Here is a 20,554-nt window from a genome sequence, read left to right on the forward strand (position 1 = left end):
GCATATGCTGAAGTCACACAACTTCTATATATGTGCATATTATGTATTGCATATTTTACATATATGAGCATATCTTCGGTAATGTATATACGAAATTTGCGTACATACAAAAGATATGCACGTATACAAAAGTTGTCTATATATGGAGGTTGAAGTTATGCACATGTATATACGGATATAGAATATACGTGCATATATAGAAGTTATGCGAATAAATGGAAGTTATGTATATAAAGAAGTTGCACATATATAAAAGATATGTGGGTACAGGGAATTTGTGCATATACAGAATTTGCACATATATTTGGAAGATATGTGCATATATAAAAATTGTGTATATATAGGAGACTTAACTGTACATCGTGTATGAAATTAGCTTAATCATGTATCCTTATTTACTCTTTGAGCATTGATTCGCCTTAAGTTTTAGGGTGTTACTGAGATTATACGGTATGAGAGGCCTATCCGAACTTTTCCTTTGTGGCTCTTAACATAGAGGGAATGCATTCCATGTGAGACATGTAGATGGAGCTTCCTACATATTAAACATGTGGACCTCAAGTTTACATCATGACATTAATTAAGAGTCCTTTTTTATACATGTTTGTTAAGGGAACAAAAAAAGCTTACTTGGTCATAGGTCATGGTCATCAAGTTGTAATCCAATTCCAAATTAGAGTGATTATCTCACTCTACATATAAGAATGAAGTGTGAATTTTATATATAAATAGAGAATTTCATGTACAAATTTCATCATGTAACTTGCAGGAATTGAACCTAGGTGGAGAGGATCTTGAACATTCGTTCTCCCAACCACTCAGCCTAAACTTAATTGACGACTGTGTATATACTACATATAATAAAATAAATTAGAAATGATATATATATATATATATATATATATATATATATATATATATACAGAGAGAGAGAGAGAGAGAGAGAGAGAGAGAGAGAGAGAGAGAGATTTTCAAAATTTTCAATCTAAAAGAGGTTTACATATTAGATTCATGCTTAAGATGGATCTTAGATTAAAAAGTTTGGTTAATATTGGATCTACAGTTAAAATCTAACGTTATATATGTAGGCACTATTCAGACCTTGAGACCCTCATACCTAAGGTTAATATCGAGGAAAGTTGTGTGTTATCATTCTTGAATACACTTCCTTAACCATGCCTAAGCACATAATATTGAATTTTTTTTCATATGAATTGGGAGAGCCAAGGCCTTAGGTTACTCAAGAACGTGTGATTTGGGAAAGGAAATGGGACCATGCTCACAAGACCTTTTCGGGAAAAATGTAATTGTAAAAATTTTATTTTTAACTATAGAAATTCACGGAATCTCTGAAAGTACAATTCATCCCTAACAGCAACAAGTCGGCCTAAAGGAGGGAATTCATCCTTCACAATAACAAGTTGGCCTAAAGGAGGGAATTCATCCCTAAAAATAACAAGTTGGCCTAAAGGAGGGAATTCGACCCCTTGGAAAGGCTATAAAAATAGCAGTTTGACCCCATTTAAACACCCACTCTACAAGTTCGATCTATAAATAAATAAAATCAATTTATAGTTGTAAAGGTGGAAAAGGAGGGCGAAGGTCTAAAAGAAAGAAGAATCCAAGGAGGAAGGAGAAATCTATGTTTTGGGCTGTATCTCTCTCACATGTACGAATTTATAGGGTTTCTCTTGTCACAAAAGGAGTTCAAAGTTGTAGATCCAAATTGCAAGAGGATGAAATGTAGTATCTTCTAGCTGAAAGGAAGAATACCCTACCTTGACTGTGTTAACCTTGGGAGGAGTTTCGTTGCTCTAGGAAAGTTATCCCTTTTCTTACATACAATTCTTGTCTTAGTTCTTCTTTTATTCTCTTCTATAGAAACTTCTTCAAATTATTGAGTTCTACCTTTATCTCAACCATATCTTTATAATATTCTTCATCACTCATTCTTTTCTCTTTCTTGCCAATTGTTTTGCCATCCTCTTTCTTCTTGTTGTGGCTTCCTCTTGAAATTTTTCTTTGATTGTATATAGTAATCTTCATCTTTTATTCTGTGAGCTTCTCCATACCCACTGTGAGATGCAACCAAGCCTTTTCGCTATGTAGCAAGACTTTGTTCCTACTACCAATATCTCACCAAGCTTCCTCCTGGTCCTAGAATTTTTTAACTACTGGTTCTTCTCTCTAGAACATTTAAGCACTCCTTTTCTCTCCTTTGGCTTCTATACTCTGCTCACAACCTTCTTCTCCTAAGAACTTCCACTGTTCCATTACTTTAGTCTCCAACTAAAATTTTCTTACAACATTCCATGCTACAACTTTTTTTCCAGAATCTTTACTTTAATATCTTTACTTGCTCTTTATCAAAATTTCCTAGTTATAATTATTGCTATGTACCTGTTTCAACACTCCCAAATTAAGTGAAAACAAAACTCATTATTTGTCAATCCAATTCCTTCAACCACTACTACAATCTCTTTATCTTCGATGTAAGTCTATCTCTATCACTTGTCTCAATCACCACCCTATACTCTGGTTATTTCAACATGCTCCATAAATTGTGCCTGACACTTACTTTGCAATCCACACACTGCAACTAATAATCCTATCGTGTCATGTTTGTAGGCCATTATAACATCTTTATATATCTTGGCTTGATATAGCGATGGAATTCAAATAAAAAGATCAATGCTAAAATTGTCTTCAATTCCAAAGATTTAAATTGAGAAGGTCATCTTACTCTGATATCACTAATGATGCATACCTAGAGCTTAACTATATATATACCAAATCAAATTTAAATTCATACCCTCAACTTCACTAAAAAACCACCACAATTGAGCACTCCCCTATATTAGTTTTTTCCAATATAATCCCCACCTATGTTGAAATATCTGATTATACAACCCAAATCATGACTATAGGATTAATGCCATCCTGAAAAGGCCTTTAAATTCCCCAAAACGAAAGTAGAATCATTGTAGTCTAAATCCTCCATTATATAGTCCCAAAACAAATGCATATAGTATAAAAGAGGAGGGCTTACTTTATGTTAAATCCTTCAACCCCAAGCCTTTTCTTTTAACAGCTGCAAAGACAAAGCACTTTTTATCTATTGGGCCACCCCACTCTCTTGAAGCTTTCAATGATTTTAAATTTCATTCTAGTTCTTGTAGTGAAACCACACCACGAGACCATAATGGTTAACTGCAGAGAAACATGCGTCCTACTTTTAAGACGTCACCTATACACACGTCACCCTGGATCGCTTCTTATTGTCCAACTGCCACATTTTCCCACTCCTTTCACAATGGATTGTCCCAATAGTGTGCTGAATGGAAATATCTAAGAGACAGACCCCAAGAAATGGGAATTATTCCAATAAACTATCATTCTCGACTCCTGCTAGTTGTTGTTCCTAACCCTTTTTATAACATGCAAGCCTTTATCATGTTCCCATTTCACTCTGTCTTGTAACTAGCATCCATGTGATCTTGACCTCGTTCGTATTGGTCATCCTCGTACATCATTTCCCATACACATCATCCCCACTCCGTGTCATCCTGACACTCTCAAGCTACACATGAATGCTTTCCTTCCGAGAAAAGGCGCCTGGGACACATCAGCCTAGCCCCGTTCTATGATGGATATTTAGTGACGGAAGTTAATTCCATTGTCGGCTCCTCTACACTAACAAAACATCTCACATCGAGGTCTTGGAACAATCCGCCACTACTTTTATCTCCGTTCACATATCCTCATGGGTACCAGCATGATTTATAAGGGCATGAATGCCTCTGTCTCGGTTACAAATCTTATAATATATATGTTCATTCAATTAGATAAAAAGGAAATATTGTAGAAGGATTCGTTGTGCCATAAATGCATTCAATCAAACTTACTCCACACTCTTATTCTTTTTATTAAACTCAAGCAATGAATAAATACAATAAAGGGATTTCTTCTAGATCCATGAATAGTGGATGGGATGACCAATTTTTGTTTCAAAACAAACCCTCTCAAATTTCTCAAACAAATTAACAAAATACTAAATTTAGTTACACTCCATTAATCTTAAAGATGAATAGCTAAGCTCCTTGGTACACACACTATTCTCATCAACTTGAAAACATCAACATTATTCTACATCATTAACTTTATTTAGTTGACAACTTCATAACCTCTACATTCTTTTACATCAATAACTTTATTTAGTTGACATTTTTAAGGAGGTAAAAATGTTGGCTTTGTTAGGTCCCTATAATACTAGTGATTCCCCCATTACTATTGTCATTGTATCTCTTATTGTTATTATTGTTCCCCTATTGTCCCCATATTTTTATTATTGTGCCCAATAGAAGCCCACTATTGTTATTGTTGTACCCTTATACTATTATTTTTATGTCAGCTTTGATTATATTCTGACCCCTTAGACTCCTATATATAGAAAGGAGTTTTTTCATTTGTATCATCCAAGAATTGTTCATTTGTGTAATGTAAAGGATTCCCCCTCGAAGATGTTGATTTCTAAGGTGTTGATATTTCTTTTCTATCTTTTTGCGAGCTGGTTTCATAACATTTTGTATGAGATCTTTGGATTCTAGGGTTACATTGCTAGTTTTCAATATATATATATATATATATATATATATATATATATATATATATATATATATATTAGATATCATCATTAAAATAAGTAATAAGAACTGAAATCTTTATTAATATAATAGAAATATAAAATTAAATTTAATTTTAATACAAAGGTTTACAAAATTAACTAGTTTTATCTTAATAAAATTTGTATTATTTAAAAAAACATTTTAATGATTTTTATGAAAAAAATTAAATGATAAATAATATATAACATTCATCAAATTTATGATAAACTTATATTTTGATTTAATATTTTCACTTAATTAATTATATATTAATAATTTTAATTAATTAATTTGTTTAATTTCTAACGAGTTTAATAGTAATTCAATTAAAATAATAAGAGAGTAATTTATGAATGTTGAGAGTTTCTCCATAAAAATTACATTAGAAACAATTTGTGGACATGTTTCTAACCTTCTAGTGTGGTTCATCATCATGACAAGAGGAACCACACTAGATGGTTTGAACATCGATACATTGTTTCTAATTTAATTCTTACTAAAAAACTCTCAACATTCTTAAGATGGATCCCATAAGCCTGAATTCAAAGTAATTTATGGTTTTGAAAGAAAAAAAATTCTAAATAATGTATCAATTAAATGAAAAATTTACATAGGTGACAAATACAATTATATTTAAGTTTCTTAGTAATCAAATTAAAATGTTAAACAAACAAATTAAAAGGATATTTATTTTAGATATTGTTTCAACTAAGTAAATATTTTGACGTGTGAACAAACAGGTAAATTATACACCATAAATTTAGCATTCAAATATTAATGACAAAGGCAAACTTATAAGTTTGAAAAATTAATTTCTTGATTCCGCCAAGTCATGATTAAATTAATAATTGTGAAAACAAATTTATAAGTTTGAAAAATAATGTTTATGAAATTAATAATTTCGACAACAAAGTCATAAGTTTGAAAAGTAATATTTTCATTTCATAAATTTCCAATTAAATTAATGATTTAAACTTGCTATCAAATTTGTCTAATTTACACCATAAAATTAAATTAATGATGTAAACTTCTAATAAATATATATCCTTGATATTATAAATTTAACATTTAAATATTAATGATAAAAATTTATAATTTTTTACTTAAATAATATATGAATTAAGTTCTCCCGATTGGGATGCGACTTGATGTCAGAGAGGCCAGGCTGGAATTTGATATGGGTTGTACGAAGACCATAACGACCACCAACCCCCACATGCTCAAGGAAGGGGTTGTGGTGTCCTTCAGAATGAATGGATGGATGGAGAGTGGGGAAGGTGGCAGAGAATGGAATAAGATAGGATGGTGGAGAAGGTTAAGGCATTTGACGTGAAGGATAGGAGAGAGTAGTTTTGGAGATGGGAGGTGATTCAGAGTTGGCGAAGGGTGAAGGAAAGAAGGAAACCTTGACTGCAGACAAAAGACAGAATCCGGGTATGTAATTTGGTCCTGATCTTGTGTTGATTCCATGAACTAGCTAGGGTTCTGCTGGGGGGAAGGGAGGGGAAAGTGCCCGACGCAATGGGGATTAGCATTGTATGGGAAGCATTAGGGGCGGCAAGGGCATGCCATGGCCTAGTTCTGCATTCTGATTCTCTCCTAATTGATCTAGAACCATGGTTGCGAAGTGGGAAAGTGCGGGCTGCAAAGATATGTGGGTCTATCTTTAGTTTCTTAGGCCAGGGGGATAAGGGATAATGGTATTACAATTTCCAGGGGGTTGGATGCTGAAGAGAGGGGCAGGAAAGATCTAAGAGCAAGGGGATGGGAATACAACCATGGCAGTAGGATTCAGAGTGGCCACTGGGAAAATGGGAACCTGCATGGCAATGAGGGCAAAGATAGGAACCCTGGGCAACAATCTAGTCGGAGGAGCAAGCATGCTTGTAGCTGCTGGTTGAGGGTCCAAGAAGCGGGTATAATTACAGGCGTCTTGCCAGGATCTGGAAGGGCCTATGGGCTTGGCTCCAGATGCAGCGAGACGATCAGACTATGAGCCATAGCAAGGGGTATGGGTACTATGAGGAGCCCTGGTAGAAGAGTCTAAAACTCACTTCCCTTGGGCAACTGCGGGCTCTGGGCTACTCTTACATTCAGGAGGAGAAGTGTGTAAGAGAGGCAATGCATGAGTGTAAAAGGTGGAGTGTTGAGAAAGGTTTGATGAATCTAACCTTGTTTTGATGTCAACAGGACTCTACTACCTAGATTATGGCTCAAGCAGCGATAGGATGTGGGCGTGGTAGGAAAGGCTCGACAACCCAGATAGACAAGGGGTCGAACATGTTGGAAGCTCGCAGGGGTCGTATGCCTGAAGAGCACCTCATAGCAGAGGCATCAACGACATACCAAGATGGGACGAACGTGAGAATTCAGAAGTTGATGGAAGACTAGGAAGCAAAGATTAAGCAGGAAAACGAATTAGAGGATGAGCTTGATAATAAGAGGACACTGGTCACCGATCCAGGGAATACATGTGGGATAATTTATCAATTTAAACACACTCTCTATCTGTATTTTTTAATGAAGAACCTTCTTGAAAAAGCGATGGCACAAATCTCTATGGGGATGGTGGTTACAATCCAGGGCCTACCGAATTACAAAAAAGATATGGAGAAAATCCTCTTCCAGTTGCACAAATAGGACATTAGGATGGATAGGATTGACCGCCACATCCCTTGCATTCTGGAGCTGTATGGAATGCCAGGGGCGACTGATGAAGATCTTGCTCCTATTCAATCTGCCTCTGATGAGCAGAAAGACGAGATTCCCCATGTATAATTTTTGTTTATGCAGTTAGCTTTTAATTTTCCTATTGCATATGCTAGTTTTTACAATTATGTAGTATCTGGACACGAGATTGAGACTTATCTAGATTGGCTAGAAAGACTAAAACAATGTTATTTTCGGATGGCCTACAATGCTGACTGGTGGCCAAGAGACTTGGTTTCCCCTCGGGGCAAATTGAGGCCACCCGGTCGACCTGTGTGGTGTAAATTTGCATAATATATAATAGAAAATGGATGGATTTGCCAAGATTAACAAAAGAAATATATTAATTAAGTTAAAAAATTAAAATAATAAATAAATAAATAAATCCTACCATCAACCACTTCAATGCTTTTAAACATATTACTCACAAATCAAGAAAGTAGCATATTATATATATATATATATATATATATATATATATATATATATATATATATATATATATATATATATATATATATATATATATATATATATATATATATAGATATATAGATATAGATATATTCAAAATTGAAAGGAAAAAATTATTTGTTTAATATAGCCGTAACTTATTAATATTTGTTTTAATAAATTAATATCTTAACTTAACTCTTATTTTTCAAAATCTAGTCGTTTAATATAGTCGTTACTTAATACTATTTGTTTTTAATATATTAATAAATTAATGTCTTAATTTAAATATTATTGTTCAAATATAGCGGTTACTTGAAATTTTGGTGTCTATATTGCTCTCTATTTAAGCCTTTTCCATGGTGTGGCTCATCATCTAGTCATGATTTTTACCGAAAGACTTTTCTTAATTAGTTATGGATCACAGAACCCTGAATATAGAAAGAAAAAATATTATTAATAGATGATTATTGTGAATATAAATTAAAAGAATTATTTATAAAATATATTAATTAATTTCCATTAGATTTAAAATATATTAATTTAACTTCATTTGGGGAATGTTAGGTCTAAGGTGAGCCTAATTCAGATGTTGGAAAGGGAACACCCTCGCTACTATGGGGTTTCATTGTGGGAGGATGTCCTATACAAATTCACAATTTGCTAGGAATGTTTGAGCTATGTGCATTTCAAACATGCAATGAGCTTAAGACTAAGATAGAAGAAACCCTAGAAATAATAAATATAATGTTTTTGAAAAATTTGATATGTGTGGGAAGGAATTCTCTTAAATAGAATAAGGTATGACTAGAGATGAATCAAAATGCTAAGAAAAACAATAGGGATAGTGATGTCTAGTGTTTGCAATGAAGTGATATTTCAGAGAAAAGGAATTCTCTAAGAAGGAACGAGATAGAATGGAGTAGAGCATGGGGAGTGGGAGTTTTCCCTCAAAGTATAATGCTAGAAGAGATATAGGTCCAAATTTTAAGATCGTGTACCAATTGAAGAAAGATGGAACCTCTCAAACCAAAGAACCAATCACGAACAGGGAAGCACAAAATTCGAAATCAATGGTGCCCTAAAATAAGGGAGCAAGAAAAAGTATATAGCAATATCCTCAAATTGAAATGGTTTCATAGTATTCATCATAGAAAATGGTCTTGTATAGTTTGGCAATGGGTTCACACATTGAAGCAAATATTTATTAGGATAAATACATAATAAATAAACTAATGTGCATATCCCCAAGGACAAAAAGATTAAACTTCCTATGTATATGGTCCACAGTGGAATGATGGCTTGTAAATTCTTCTCAAGCTTCTTTATTCCTTTCTCTTAACAATATAACCATATCCTAATATTTTTTTTTGCGAAATTATTATAGGTCTGACTTGGCCAGAATAGTAGCCTGGTATATCATAATGGTCCTCTAGGTAGAGGGATTATTTAGTCGGTTTTAAAAGTAGGAGAAACGAAGCTTTTAAGTCAATGGTTTGGGAAAACTTGCTTGACTGCTAGACTGAATAGCTTGTGAGTGTGAATGATCAAAATATAAGCTCTTATTTTAGGATATCAATTTGATAGCCTGAAGGATCAAAATATGACCTCCTAATTTAGGATCTCAATTTGATAGCTTTGGACCTCCTCAATTTTCTCCTTTACAACTTGTTTAACCCAACATTCTATACCTTTCAAGCTAAAAAGTTGTTCTTTTTTGTTAAATGTTTAATATTGCAAGATACATAAATATTCTCTAGATATGAATTTCAATACAACAACGAAATAATATTATTTCTTTTTATTTTTACTAATTCAAATATTTTTTTATTTTTATTTTTACTAATTCAAAAATATATTTGTAATTGTTTGGTATCAAATTTTAAAAATGTAAGAATGACTTTGCCTTTTTTCTATATAACATATAATGAAAAACAACACAATTTTATTTTCATTAGTTATATATAATTTAATTTCATAAAAATTTAAATAATAAAATAAGAAATTATAATATTAAAAAACAACTCACTTAAATTATTATTTAAATTTTTTTAAATTGTTTTATATTAATTTAATTATATTTATATCATATTATTATTATAAATCTAAAAATAACAACCAAAACAATGGAAATAATGTCTTCTTTTACATATAGTTAATCTTTTATGAATAAAAACAATAAATCATCTATCAACCAATTGACTTAATTTCTTTTATTCCTTTTTTCTTATTCCAAATTAAATATCTATATATAAAAAGTGTTATTTTCGATATTCTAAAATCAAGTATTTTGGTTAACAATTTTTTTTTTCTTCTAAAATAGTATGTGACTAATTAAAATGTGTTGATTTGTACACAAAGAAACAAGCTATTTGATTAATTTTTCTTTATTTCAAGAAAAAAAAAAAAGATAATAAACCTTATTTACTATGAAAATGTAAATAATATTTTTCCATTTAAAAATAGAATATTATTTTTTTAAGAGAATTTTGTTCACTATGAAGTGTATGAATTTATAAAAAAATTTATAAGGTACAGCACAATCACCACCTTAGCCAAAAGGACAAATCATGAAATATATTGTAATAACAATATGATATATAGGGCACACCCGTATATAGAAGCAAATAAGGATTATTTATAAATATAGTAGGAATAATAATAGGGATATATAGGGCACATAGGTTTGTTATTACACCTCAGGAGCCCTACCAATTACACTTTTCTCAGCGGCAGCATGATATAAACGATAACCGTAAATGAAGCACAACTCATGCTGAGGGAAAAACAAAACCCAAAAAACTATTACAATACGTCAAACACAACTGTTGAGAGGCCCGAAAGATGATGAATGGGATTTTCTATTGACTGGAAGGTCCTGGGGTGCCAAAAGGAGCATTAGAGGGGGCTTGAGGTGGAATATCGAAGGGAGTGGTGGGTTGTGGGGTTGGTGGAATATCGAAGGGAGGGGCTGGAGGAGTTTTGGGAAAGCGAGGAGGGCCTGGTCGTGGAAAATTGAATGGAGGTCGGGCGGGATGAAATTTGGGGAACCCTGGAGTGCCCGGTCGTGAAAAATTGAATGGAGGCCTTGGATGAAATTTGGGGAATCTTGGAGTGCCCGGTCGTGGAAAATTGAATGGATGCCTTGGAGGAAATTTGGGAAAGCGTGGAGTGCCCGGTTGTTGAAATGGTGGAAAACCATGCGAAGACCATTGCAACGAAGGGGTTGTGAACGCTTGAAGGCCTGGGGTGCCAAAAGGAGCATCAGAGGGGGCGGACTCAGGTGGAAAGCCTAGAGCAGTGGGTGCGCCAAACGGAGCATCAGAGGAGGGGGGCTGAGGTAGTGGAATATCGAAGGGAGGGCGTGGAGGCCCCGGTCGTGGAAAATTGAATGGAGGGCCTAGAGGAGTTTTGGGAAAGCCTGGAGAGCCCGGTCGTGGTCGTGGTTGCATCCAAGTTCATGAATAACAAGATCTCCACAGTGTTCGACAAGAGAATGGAAGTGTATATTATAATGAGCAAGAGGGGGTAGGGAAGTGAGTTGGGTTGGAGGATGATATATGGGGAGTAAATTGGCACAAGATAGGGGAGATGAAGGAGGAAAAGAGGGAAAAGAAGGGTTGAAGAAGGAAACTAGGGAAGAGAGGAGTAAGGAGAGGTCTAGGAGGGTGTCCAAAGGGGTAGGACTAGGGGAGGGATTCACGGAGATAGTAGAGAAGGAACCCTTTAAATTATTCAACTCAAAACATGATAGAGGGAATGAACCATTCATACCTATTGAGTAGGGGCCCTCCTAAGAACATGTGGTTGATGGACCCTAAGTTGCTTCAAGCTCTTGGGTAGTCAAAATTAGGGCCTAATTAGTGCCTTGCAAAAGACTAGTCACCATAAAATCTTGAATTTGAGGGGAACTTTAGTAGGGGCATCCCAAGCCATTGATGTCGCCAGAGAAAGTTGAGGGGATATTGAGTAGAGGGGATCCTTCCTTACACATATGTCTTCCAAAGCTTCCTAGAGTTAGCTTTGTCAAATAGAGTTAAGGATCTAATGTTTAAAGATATGTCTTTTTCTATTCTTGCAAATTTGAATGTGCTTGGGATTGTCTAGTTTCTTTGCCTCACTCCTTCATACACATACATACCTTCTCGGAAAATCTTTGTTTCTCTTGGCCAAGCTTGCTGAGGTTAAGATAACCAAGATCTATAGGTGAAATTACTATCTTAAATATAATTGGTGACTCAGCTAGGGACTCTAAGTACATCGATTTTCTTTTCCTATTGTATTTCATTTTCTTGGGACTTTTTTGTTTCCTTCAAGTTTTATAGTGGCCATTAGGAATTTAAGAAGCCTTGTTTCAAAACCCAAGTCTCGAAACCTCTTAGATCTAGGTTTTTCTTTTTTGTTTCATGCTAGCTTAAAGATGAATAACTAAGCTCCTTGGTACACACACTATTCTCATCAACTTGAAAACATCAACATTCTTTTACTTCAGTAACTTTATTTAGTTGAAAACTTCATAGCATAAACATTCTTCTACATCAATAACTTTATTTAGTTGATATTTTTAAGGATGTAAAAAAGTTGGCTCTGTTAGGTCCTTATAATACTAGTGATTCCCTCATTACTATTGTCATTGTAACCCTTATTGTCATTATTGTGCCCCTATTGTTATTTTTGTGCCCAATAAAAGCCCACTATTGTTATTGTTGTGCCCTTATATTATTATTGTTATGTTGACTTTGATTATATTTTGACCCCTTAGACTCCTATATATAGAAAGGAGTTTTTGTCATTTGTATCATCCAAGAATTGTTCATTTGTGTAATGTAAATGAGGATTCCCCCTCGAAGAGGATGATTTATAAGGCGTTGATCTTTCTTTTCTATCTTTTTGTAAGCTGGTTTCATAACATTTGGTATCAAAGCTTTGGATTTTAGGGTTTCATTGCTCCAAACAGGTCATCGTGGCATTTTTGCTGTAACTTTGTTTTTGAGATGTTTCAGAAGCTAAAAGTAAACTCATTTGAGAGGAAATCGTTCTGAACCTCGGGCCTGAATTTCAGATATTGTCTCGCTATATTTTCGGAGATATGATCTCAGAAGTTAGGGTTTTTGCAGACTTCCGAATTACATTCCAAATAGGTGACCTTGTGAAAATCGTCATAGCTTTCTATCTCAGCATCATATTGAAATTTCATAAGAAGTTACATAAATAGGACGAATAGTAGATTTTTATGTATCATTTTCAAATCCGAAGGTCGACACAGTGACACATGGCACATCGTACAAGTTCCCTTTATTGAAAAATTATATAACTAGGTCATCTTGGGAGATTGTGCATCACTCTTTCTTGGAGAATCCAATTATGATCAGATTGGTGGCATTAGAAAGAGGACTCAGAGGGATACCGTAGGAATCAATTTCAGACTTTGGAGATATGCAATTATAGAGATACACCATATTCAATATTGAGCTTCTACAATGCGAAAAATTGTGTGTAGTCTTTTAAAAATTTTGCATATGTTTGGGTTGAAAAATTAGTTTGAAGTTCAAAGGGCATAGTGAAGCAAAATTATCATTAATTGATGCCCCGAAGAAAGGAAATGGAAACACCTAGTAAGCAACCTTAAAGCTCTAGCATGACTCATGAAGAAGAGGAAGAAATGCAACATGATATATCAAAATTACGAGACCAAGTGCAACAAATTTCACTCTCACAAAAGGTAACAAAAGCTAAGATTGATGGTTTAAAGAAAGGCGTGGAAGCTAAGATGAATGGAATGGAAGCTAATATGAATGGCGTACAAGTTAAGATGGATGGCGTGGAAGCTAAGATGGATGGCATGGATGCTAAGATGGATGGTATAGAAGAAAAGATGAAAGGCGACATGGAAGATTTGAAGATAGATTTGACTAAGTTTCTATAAGAAATGCTTACTAATGGTGAAAGGGTGGTAAAGGAAACTCACGATGAGAGAAAAAGAAATTTTAATCATGATTTCTTAGACTCTAACATTGGATTGAAGACCCACCATGTTCCAAATATCGATATGAGGAATTTTAATCTCAAGGATCCCGTAACATGGATAATAGAGACAGAGCAATATTTCAATCTCCATAATGTGCGAAACACATAAAAGGTATCAATAAGTTTTTATGGTATCAATGGATTTTCTCTCATAAACAAATTGTCACTTGGGAAATTTTTACGAAAGAAATGATAACACATTATGAAGAGACAAAAAGCAACACTTTTTTAGCCAATTGATGAACCTCAAACAAAAAGTTTGAGTGATGGACCACATTGAGGACTTCCAAAACTTGAATATAAGGGTAAAATATATTCCAGAGGAGAATATGATTGATGTGTTCATAGAGAATTTAAAGGATAACATCCAACATGAGGTTCCCCTATGGGAATCTGAGTCATTGGAGAAGGCATTCAGGTTGGCAAGAAAAATGGAAAGAAAAATTATGGAAACAAGGAAGCCTACCACTCACAACTATAAAGATGAAAGTGTTGTTTCCCCTAGCCTTCCAAAACCTATAAGGTTGACATCCCAAGAATTGGAAGAAAAAATTTCAAAAGGGATTTGTTACAGTTGTGATAGAAAATACACTAAAGGTCATAAGTGTGCTTAGAAGAAATTATTTTACATAGATTGCGAAGAGGAGGAAGAAAAGGAAAAAGAAACGTCAAAAGAAAAGGATATACACCATGAGAAAACCTAGAGAAAGAAGAAATGAATCTGATCATATCTTATAATGCATTGGCTGGAATTACCACTCCTCAAACTATCAATATAGAAGGGCATATCAAGAAAAAAAAAGGTAATAGTTTTGATTGATTAGTGGAGTACCCATAATTTTATTCATTCTAAGATAACCAAGGAATTAAATTGCTTCCTATATCTAGCACCAGAGTGTGCAGTGATGGTTGCAAGTGGAGGTACCATAAATTGGTCTGGAAAGTGCCATAATATCAAGATATCCATAGGATAATATTTATTGAATAGCCCAATTCTTTCCATTCCAATGGGTGGTGCTGATGTTGTATGGGAGTCTAATGGCTACAATCCTCGGGTACATTTGATTTTATTTTTCAAGAACTTTTCATGAAATTTTCTTCGGAAGGAAAGGAAGTTGAATTAAGAGGCATCGTAGGGAAACCAAGAAAGATAATCACCTCTAATGGAATGACAAACCTTCTAAATAAAGACCAATGAGGAGTAATTGCACAATTATGTTCGCTAGAGGTTCCCACATCGAAATCATATATTTCTCCAAATCTCCAAAAAGTCTTGGGCAATCATTCCAAGGTATTTGAGATTCCCAAAGGTCTCCCTCCTTTTTACGATCGTGATCATGTTATTCATTTGATTCCAGGAAGTGTTCTTCTAAACATCAAGCCTTACAGATATCCCTATGCCCAAAAGAGTGAAATTGAATGTATGGTTGTAGAAATGTTAGAGGTCGGTATAATTCAACCTAGTCAAAGTTCTTTCTCTGCTCCAGTAGTATTGGTGCACAAGAAGGATGGGTCATGGTGCATGTGTCCACATTATAGGGAGCTCAACAAGCTTACTATTAAAGATAAATTTCCCATTCCTGTCATTGATGAACTATTAGATGAATTGAATGGACCAATTTACTTCACCAAGTTGGATCTTTGTTCAGGATATCATCAAATCAGTATGAAAACTAAAGACATTCTAAAAACAACATTTATACCTCATGAGGGTCATTATAAATTTTTGGTCATGCCTTTTGACCTTACCAATGCACCTTCTACATTTGAATGTTTGATGAATTCCATTTTCAAATCTTTCCTTCGAAAATTTGCGTTTGTATCTTTTCATGATAAACCAATCAATAGAAAGTCTTCCAAGGATCATGTGCAACATGTTCAGAGGGTGCTCATACTATTGGAGGAAAAATTATTATATGAAAAAAGTTCCAAATGTTTCATTGGAGTACAAGAGGTGGAATATGTCGGTCATATTGTATCTCATGAAGGTGTTAAGGTAGACTCTAGCAAATTAAAGCCATTAAGGAATGGAAAATCCCCATATCCATAAAGCATATCTGAGGATTTCTCGGGTTGATAGGGTATTATCACTATTTTGTTAAGAATTATGGGACAATCGCAGCACCTCTAACAACATTATTGAAGAAAGATGCATTTTATGGACTCCAGAAGCAATGAAGGCCTTTGAACATCTTAAAGAGGAAATGTGCCAAGCACCGGTCTTAGCTACGCTAAACTTCAAAAAGACCTTTATTGTGCAATGTGATGCCTCAGGTAATGGAATTGGTGTTGTTTTAATGCAAGAAGAAAGACCCATTCTTTCGGAAGTCGTCCAACGAAAGGAAACTATTTACACAAAGCTATTTATGATAAGGAAATGTTGGCAATATTACATGCACTTAAAAAATGGTGACCCTGCCTAATAGGAAGACACTTCAAGGTAAAAAGGGATCATGATAGCCTTAAATATTTTTTAGAAAAAATATTATCTTCAAAAGAGAAGGAAAAATGGGTCACAAAGATTTCAAGTTATGAATTTGAAATCATATACAAAAATGGAAGCAAAATGTTGTAGCAGATGCACTCTCAAGAAATGATGAGGATGTGGAAGCATTGCTTTGTGCCATTTCTATTATCCAACCAGATTGGATAAATGAAGAAAGTGATGAATGGAAGAACGACAAAAAAGTGTGGGCACTCATTCAAAAAATACAACAAGATCCTAGTAAATATGATACAATTAGCTAGAAAAATTATTCGTTATGGTACAAAGATCGCTTATACCTATGTCAAAATTCCCAACTCAAACAAAATATTCATATGGAATTGCATGCCTCTCCCTTAGGAGGGCACTCGGGATTTTTAAAAACTTACCACAGGGTTAAGAAGGATTTTTTTGGGATGGCTTTAAATTTGATATTCAAAATTCTGTGGTGGAATGTTTGGTTTTCCAAAAAAATAAAGTTGAAACAATTACGTCCCCTCATCTATTACAACCTTTATCCATTCAAAGTCAATGTTGGGAGGAGGTTTCAATGGATTTTATCACAAGTTTACCCAAGTCTGAAGGAAAGAGTGTCATCATGGTGGTAGTTGACATACTTACCAAGTATGCACAATTTTGTGCATTATCTCATCCATTTAAAGTCAGTATAGTTTCTACTACATTTATGTAAACAATTCAAAAGCTACATGGAAACCCAAAGATTATTGTAAGAGACAAAGATCCCATTTTCACTTGAAATTTTTGGACATGATTATTTTCTTGCCTTGGTACTCAGTTAGCTCAAAGCTCATTTTATCATCCTCAATCTCATGGGAAAAATGAGATAGTAAAAAATTGTTTGGAAATATATCTTTGTTTCTTTGTATCAGGTAAACAAACACAATGAGTCGAATGGTTGCATTTCGCTGAATGGTGGTATAACACTTCCTTCCATACTACAGCCAAAATGACCCCATTTATGGCACTTTATGGATATCACCCACCATCCATGACATCATATTTAAGAGAAAATTATGAGGTTCAAGCAGTGGAGGATCACATCGAGCATCAACAACAAGCTCTCCAACTCTTAAAGGATAACCTAACTTTGGAATAGAATAGAATGAAAAAATAGGCAGATCGACATCACAGGGAAAGAGGTTTTGATATAGCTGACTCGGTATTTCTACGGATACAACCATATGAACAAATGTCCCTCAAGAAAGCTAAGAAGTATAATAAATTATCACCAAAGTATTATGGTCCATACAAGGTGTTGCAAAAGATTGGTACTATGGCATACAAATTGGATCTTCCTACAGCTTCCCGAGTGCACCCAACTTTCCATGTTTCATGCTTAAAGAAGGTTATTGGTGACAAGCTCCCAGTTCAAAAAATATTGCTAGAACTTGATGAGGAAGGAAAAATCATATTGGAACCTAAAGAAGTCATTAAAACAAGAACTCGACAGCTACAAAATCGATCAATTTCGGAGTATCTTGTCAAGTGGAAGAACTTACCCTCTAAAGATTCCACATGGGAGGATGAGAATTTTATACAGAAGCATCCAGAACTACTCAAGTGTTGAGGACAATGCTTTTTTGAAGGAGAGGGGCATGTTAGGTCCATATAATACTTGTGATTCCCCCATTACTATTGTCATTGTAGCCCTTATCGTTATTGTTGTTCCCCTATTGTCCCCATATTGTTATTACTGTAACCCATAGAAGCCCATTATTGCTATTGTTGTGCCATTATATTATTATTGTTATATCGGATTTGATGATATTTTGACCCATTAGAGTCCTATATATAGAAATGAGGTTTTCTCATTTGTATCATCCAAGAATTTTTCATTTGTGTAATGTAAAGGAGGTTGCCTCCTCAAAGAGGTTGATTTCTAAGGCATTGATCTTTCTTTTCTATCTTTTTATGAGCTGGTTTCATAACATGGATCACATTAGATAAATAGAGGGAAGGATAACCAAATTCCTTTGTAAAGAAACACACATCTTTCCCATTATAGTGAAAAAGGTTTCTTAATCTTTGATGTAGCTAATTATGCTTTGACTTCATTTTTTTTTCTTATAATCTTTAAATTACAATTTTTAATTTTCCTAAATTATTAATAATTTATTACATTTTTAATTTATTTGTTCTCGATGAAATTTACATACTTTTATAATTTATTGTTTTTAGAAATTTTAAATAACATTTTATAAATATAATATATAAAGCACTTGTAAATATTTTTAGCAATATGTATCTCATTTAAAATCCTAAAATATTTTTTTAAATAGTTAAACCAGACTTTACCTTTCTTACTCACCAGAAATTCCGATACAAATTGAGACTTCATAATTGTGTGCAAGCCAAACACCATTAAACCTTAAGATATGTATATCCGTAAATATTTGTATTTTCCCTGTTTCACATAAGTTTGTAGTTTTTAATATTATAGGACATTTAAACAGTAGATCTTACCTTCATGGTAAATGAAAGAAAATTATATATAGGTTTTTTACATGGAAAGGGATGGAATATTGCATATAGTTTTCCATATATATATATATATATATATATAATATTTCAGGTATAATTATTAAAATAAGTAATATAAATCAAAATCTTTATTAATATAATAGAAATATAAAATTAAATATAATTTTAATATAAAGGTTTACAAAGTTAACTAGTTTTATCTTAATAAAATTCTTATTATTTAGAAAAATATTTTATTGATTTTTATGAAAAAAATTAAATGATAAATAATATATAACATTCATCAAAATTATGATAAACTTATATTTTGAATTAATATTTTTAGTTAATTAATTATATATTAATAATTTTAATTAATTAATTTGTTTAATTTCTGACAAGTTTAATAGTAATTCAATTAAAATAATAAGAGACTAATCTATGAATGTTGAGAGTTTTTCCATAAAAATTACATTAGAAACAATTTGTAGACGTGTTTCTAACCATCTAGTGTGGTTCATCGTCATGACAAGATGAACCACACTAGTTGGTTTGAACATTGATACATTGTTTCTAATTTGATTTTTACTAAAAAGCTCTCAACGTTCTTAAGATGGATCCCATAAGCCTGAATTCAATGTAATTTATGATTTTGAAAGAATTTTTTTTTTCTAAATAATCTATTAATTAAATGAAAAATTTACATAGGTGACAAATACAATTATATTTAAGTTTATTAGTTATCAAATTAAAATGTCAAACAAACAAATTAAAAGGATATTTTGTTTAGATAATGTATCAGCTAAGTAAATATTTTGACGTGTGGGCAAACATGTAGATTATACACCATAAATTTAGCATTCAAATATTAATGACAAAGACAAACTTATAAGTTTGAAAAATTAATTTCTTGATTCCGCCAAGTCATGATTAAATTAATAACTATGAAAACATATTTATAAGTTTGAAAAATAATGTTTATGAATTTAATAATTTCGACAACAAAGTCATAAGTTTGGAAAGTAATATTTTCATTTCATAAATTTCCAATTAAATTAATGGTTTAAACTTACTATCAAATTTGTCTACTTTACACCATAAAATTAAATTAATGATGTAAACTTCTAAGATATATATATATATATATATATATATATATATATCCTTGATATTATAAATTTAACATTTAAATATTAATGATAAAAAATATATAATTTTTTACTCAAATAATATATTAATTAAGTTCTCCTGATTAGGATGCGAGTCGATCTCAAAGAGGCTAGGATGGGATTTGATATGGGTAGTACGAAGGGCATAACAACCACGGTCCCCCACATGCTCAAGGAAGGGGGTGTGGTGTCCTTCAGAATGAATGGATGGATGGTGAGTGGGGAAGGTGGTGGAGAAAGCAATAAGGTAGGCTGGTGGAGAAGGCTAAGGCATTCGATGTGCAGGATAGGCAAGAGTAGTTATGGAGATGGGATGCGATTCAGAGTTGGGAAAGCATGAAGGATAGAAGGTAACCTTGGTTGTGGACAAAATATGGAATCTGGGTATGTAATTTGGTCCTTCTCTTGTATTGATTCCATGAACTGGCTGCGGTTCTGCTGGGGAGAAGGGAGGGGTAAGTGCTTGATGCAATGGGGATTAAAATTCTATGGAAAGCATTGGGGCGGCAAGGGCATGCCATGGCCTGGTTCTGCATTTTGATTCTCTCCCAAATGTACCAGAACCA

Source organism: Pinus tabuliformis, chromosome 2_1, assembly GCF_031772625.1.
Source record: "Pinus tabuliformis cultivar Carrire ecotype Pingquan chromosome 2_1, CPIR1, whole genome shotgun sequence".
NCBI classification, from domain to species: domain Eukaryota; kingdom Viridiplantae; phylum Streptophyta; class Pinopsida; order Pinales; family Pinaceae; genus Pinus; species Pinus tabuliformis.